The following is a 6,000-nucleotide window of genomic DNA, read 5'->3' as shown; positions in this document are numbered from 1 at the left end:
TAACACATCACACTTACCCCAGACAGGATAGGATGGTGGTGCACACAAGGGGAAACAATAACACAAGGGTTAACGGCCAAAAGGGGGAAGAGAAGAGTCCACTTGTCCAACTGGAGCATTAGAATGTCCAATCGCTAGGTCCCAGCATGCCCCACGTCTACCATATGCTAATTAGCATGCACTGCTCTTGTGGTATGCAAATTATTATTTGTTTATTATTTATTTATTTAGCAGATGCCTTTATCCAAGGCGACTTACAGAGGCTAGGGTGTGTGAGCTATGCATCAGCTGCAGAGTCACTTACAACTACGTCTCACCCAAATGAGGGTTCTATGTACCTGTATGTCACACAATTTATAGCTGTGTTTTTAAACGTCTTTATCCATCTATGTATCTGTCTATCTATCTGTTGTTTATTGATATACATATCCATCTGAATAGTATGGGGAACCTGAGACTTCAAAATTATATCTGATAATTCATGAGTGTTATATGTTACAGAGGTAGGTAACACTTTTGGGTTTTCAAATAGCTACACTATCTGAGACCACCTTTAAGTCTATGTATTCTTGTGCATATACCTTCAACCCAGCACATCTTAAGCAACCCCAGAAGACTGAACATCTATGGGGGTTAATCTAATGGTAAGTTACAGCTGTATTTACAGACAGAGGGTTAGGTCGGCCAGTGTGTCCTCGGCTCACCGTGCACCAGCGACCCCTGTAGTCTGGCTGGGCGCCTGCTTTCCTGTAAGCTGCCCAAGGGCTTTGTTGTCCTCTGACGCTGTAGCTCTTGGGTGGCTGCATGGTGAGTCCGCAGTGTGAAAAAAAGCGGTTGGCTGACGGCACACGCTTTGTAGGACAGTGTGTGTTTGTCTTCGCCCTCCCGAGTCAGCGCAGGGGTGGTAGCGGTGAGCTGATCTAAAAAAAAATAATTGGCCATTCTAAATTGGGAGAAAATAAAAATAATTGGCAACGACTAAATTAAAAAAAAAATAAAATAAAATAAATCATTAATAATGGCGCTAATAAGGTGCTTTATAAATATTTATAACCTGTTTGTTCATAATTTATATACTATGTATTCGTCATCTATAAAGAGCTAATAAAGTGTTTATTAATGGACCTTATTATAAAGTGCTACCAAATTGGGTCACGTAGACTTGACACTGTTGTAGGCATTAGATGAAACACTTGTACTTGAAGTTCTGAATAAACTGTGCAATTAACTGTCTTTCTTAAATAGTGGTAATTTTAAAACTGTAGTCTTTACAGAAAAGTTAAAAAAGAAAAAAAAAAGAAAAAATTGAAACCCATTAAGGCCAGTGATTTTTCTACATCAATATTTGAGTTTCATGAGAAACTCAAATATATTCCGTCTTACTGAATATTTTCCTTCACATATTTTTTTCCACAATTTTGTTATAGAGAGGTGCAGTAGTCAACACTAGGGAACTACAGATGGATGGTTAAAATCTAGTCAGATCTTGTTCAGAGTTTATTTTGTTGAAACCTCTGGTCTTTGTTGGGTCTGCCTGATTTAGGGTACAGTAATGTAGAGTATGGTACACTCTAGAGACCACTGCAGACCTTCTACAATGAGGAAATTACAGACCATAAAATATATTACAAGTTTGAAGCAACAGAATTGAAGAAATGTATATAATGACAATGATTGCAACTTTCCTCCCCCGCTGTAATGTACGTCAATGACCCTATCACACGGGGTATCTCGTTTCTAAATGGATGTTTCTTGCAATGACTAAACTATCTCTGAGCATCCTGCTGTGTGAACACTTCATTAGCTGTACATGCAGTAATGGTATTGCTCGAATCCCAGAGGCAAGGGAATGGTGGATATGTGGTTGAGATTGAAAGGAGCGTAATAATTGATGTCATGCTAATTGCATTAACATCCTGTTCCTAACACAGGCTGCGGACTGGCCTCAAAACATCTCTTATGTCATACTTATGCCAACAAGGGGACCTAATAATATCTTGCTACCAGGTCCTTAATAAAATCAAGCGAATACCCAGTTTCAATTAAACAGGTAAAAAATCAATTGATCTAAAACAACAGTGGAGCCAAGTACTGGGAAAGACAAGTGAAAGCCTGGAGAGACAGCTGACAGGAGGAAATAGACCCAGTTGGGGCTGGCAGGGGTTAGCCACCCTAGCTGGCAGGATCCAGCTCTGTGTTTTCAAATGGAACAGGATGCTGGACACCCTCCCAAGGCTTCTAAGAAATTAAAGAGAAAAATACCCCTAGAGTCTGCGAGAGCGGGGGCGGAAGATGACTCAAGGTTTGACAACACGGTTAATGACTTTGGAAAGGAAACAGATAGGAGAATGGAGAATACTTTGCAAAGGACCAGCTCAAGATCTGCAGTTAGCAAAGACATGGAGCTCCAGGTTTGTGTCTGCGGCTGGAGCAAGGGGACAACGGTCAGGGGTTTGAAGATGCATCAAGGGAGAATGAAATGCTTGAGGGAGAAGTGACAAGGGCCTCGCATTGATCAGTACTTCTTACGAAGTCAGTCAAGTCAGTCGAATGAAATCCAGTGACAGGAAGCAAACCACAGTTCACAGAATATCAGCACCCCTGTCATAGATGACAGGAGAACTTGCATAAATACAACAAGTGATGAACCTAATGAGTTATTCAGCTGTCCTCATTCAGGGAATTACTACAGTACATTAAATAAACATTCATGGTGTACCCTCTATTGGTTGGTACAAGGTCCTAGACCAGAATAGATTAAAATAGCCAATTGAATCACTTATTCACTGTGATAAAACTGTCTGTCACACTTACATTTTTACATATATTTCATGATACTGATGGTTAATATTTTGTAATTACAGCAATGGCAGGATTGGAAAGGTATGTCACTGTTAAAGATATGTTCTATCAAAAAGTTTTAGTCTAAGTAACAGCTTACTGGTAGCACAGAATGTTTTAAGCACAATAATACAAATGTTCAGCCAGTAGCACAGAATGTTTTAAACACAATAATACAAAACGTTCAGCCTGCATGTTGAATTGAATCCTCATTCCCGGGCCTTGTATATTAGTCACTTTTCCATCCTGCTTCAAGACTTGTCTTTTGCATGACTGTAAATGATTAAACTCACTGACATTGATAGCTGTGTGCCCAGGAGTCTGTAGAAGCCTAAGCCCCCTCATCTATCCGTCTCCCTCCAGCAAGCATTGTCTGAGTTCGGAGTTCAAAATAAAATGCTTTGTCTGTGTTCTTCTTTTATTTATTACCAGTCTGATTCCATTGGCCCACAGAGACCTTGGACCTTTTGATTAAGATTGGGAAGGATGTTGACTTAATTTGTACAATAGGAAGGAATTCTCTGATCAAATTTTCTTTATATGTGTGCTAAGCTGTGACCACACAGAGAGATCTGTAGCACTTCTATTGAATAGTAGAAATGTTTCTTTCAAAAACATTTGTAGTACAATAATATGTATAGTTATCCTTTTCTAGCACATAAGATAGATATTTTGTTTAGAAGTTCTATTGATGCTTTCTGATTTCATTGTTTTTATAAAACAGGGATGGAAATAAGATTCCTATTGCATAGCAGTTTCACCGATTGATTAGTCATAGTGTATAGGTAACAATAGTCTTATTAAACTCATAGTAAAACCAGGAATGGCTCAAACTGCTATGCAATGGACGTCTTTTTGCCATCCCTGTAAAATACATTACAAATCATCGATTTTATTTTACATCTGTTTTTCAGCCCAATTTGAAATGCCGTTTAGAATGGTACCTTCGCTTGAACCCGCTTATCGACTGAAGATCAGCAAGAGACCGTCATTCCCGCTGTTCGCTTTCCGAACCTAAGCAAAGAACGATGCCAAGCTGCTTAACCCTGGAGACAAGGCCCAGCCTGGCTAGTCCAGTAGGGAGCCCTGAAACACAATGAGACGATTTCTTTCATATCATGTGGGCCCGAAAAAGGTAATAATCCCAGACAAGATCAACAAAAGAAAGCTAGGGAAAGACTACTACAATAAATCATTGGAGTGAAAAAAAACAACACTGAATGTTTGTTGAATTCTATGTCCATGCAGTTACATAATTGAAAGTTCCTGGTACTGTACATAGTATACTGATTGTGCTGCTGGACTGGAAATCTGTGCAGTTAGCTCCATCTAGTGTACATGTTGCATACTGATTGCTCTGCTGAGCAGACTTGGTGTCCCTATTTTCCACTGTGCTATAATCACCTCTTCTTTCATTTTTTTTTTTTTAAATCTCAATAGGAAAAAGATCATTTTTATTTGAAAACACGTACATTCTACCAGTGTATCTTTCATATGTAAGTATAAAAACTACACGGGTCCCATTACTGTAATTATTTCTCATGGTTTTAGTCTTATTATTTTTAATGGGGGTTGTCATTTTTTTTATGGACTTAACAGGGTCTTTAAAGCTTAAAACAACATTGCCCTGTACTGATTTAAACGATGTTGGGATTTTCATTTAGAAACCATACACTGTACTATAAGTGATTCTGGAACCAAGCATGTGTGAAACAGATTTCATTTAAAAAAATAATACCATTAAAAATACCATCTTGCTACTGTCCAGAATGGAGGCCTAAGTAGCTGTGCTACCATTGTGACTGTGTCCACAGCATGCTTGTGTTAAGAAGCAGGATGCCAGTTTTTGTTTATCAGAGTCAAAACGTTGAAGCTCTAAGTTATAATCTTCTGTTGATAGAAGCTGTCGCTCTTCGATCAGACTTGGTGCCAGAATGGAAATATGCACTGTGATATTTGGGATTACCAAAAGATTTATGATGTCATCAGGTAAGATTTCATTTAATGTTCTTTTTTTCTTCCTTTTGTCCTGTGTGCCATACTCTGTTCCATTGTTACCTCTAGAGGGTGAACAAGGATAATACTTGCATAGTAATACAGCAGTGTAGGTTTTTGCTACATTTGCTCATTGAGGAAAATGTGGAAAATAAAGCAAGTGTATGTTCAGAATTATAGCTATCAGTTTGACGAACAGTTAAGACCATGACACATCAGCAGTACAGCAATGGCCAAAAGTCGTGCATCCCCCTATAGAATTAACTAAAGTAATGTGAAACCTGCTGAATAATGTTACATTAGCATTTTGAATTACATACTGCTTTGCAGTTTTCCATATACTTAACGAAAAACCGACAAATTGAAAAATGTGACATTTCAAAATCTACCATGAAATGCTGTACTACTATTATGGCTTCCGGTAGACTTTTGCAATATCATTTTGTAGTTTCTTTGATTACATGATGTTAAATAAAATACCTATTATGTTCATATAGTTTTTATTTTTTTATTTCTTCTTGGTGATGCAAAACTTTTGGCCACAGCTGTAGGTCTAGGAATACATATAACAATACATAGTAATGAATATTTAATGAAAAGTTTGGCATTCGTATGTATGACTGCCTCCACTCTACCCTTGTCGGCAGGAATTTCATTCCTTGATAGGAATAATAATCTTCATTGGCAATGCTGGTTCTAGGGGTTATAGTTATGTAAAAGATCAATGGTCATCAATGAGACCGTTCTTCTTAAAGTGTACCTGTAGTGGTAGTGCATATATAACTATTTCAATAAAAAAAAAAAACATTTGGCTGAAAATGTGACACAATTTAAAGCTCCTGCTCGGGCAATTTACGATATAAAGCATTAAAACAACGTCAAGATTCTATGCATTGGGTCTCTCATGTGGTGCACAGGATATGACGTTGGGTCGTTGAGCTCCCTATTTCCGAACACTGCTAGTCTATAGCTGCAGCTAACAAAATTATTTGTGACTGCATTTATCAGATTATTATGGATGAAAAAAGTCAAATAGAAGGATACTTATATGAACTGTTGAGGTCTGACTACCCCATTTTAGCTTTGTCAGGCAGTGATAGTGAATATTCAGATGAGGATAACTAGGAGTCTGCAACCAGCCTAATCCGAGAAAACTGAACCAAG

Source organism: Acipenser ruthenus, chromosome 33, assembly GCF_902713425.1.
Source record: "Acipenser ruthenus chromosome 33, fAciRut3.2 maternal haplotype, whole genome shotgun sequence".
Classification (NCBI taxonomy): domain Eukaryota; kingdom Metazoa; phylum Chordata; class Actinopteri; order Acipenseriformes; family Acipenseridae; genus Acipenser; species Acipenser ruthenus.
This window is presented reverse-complemented; position numbering follows the sequence as displayed.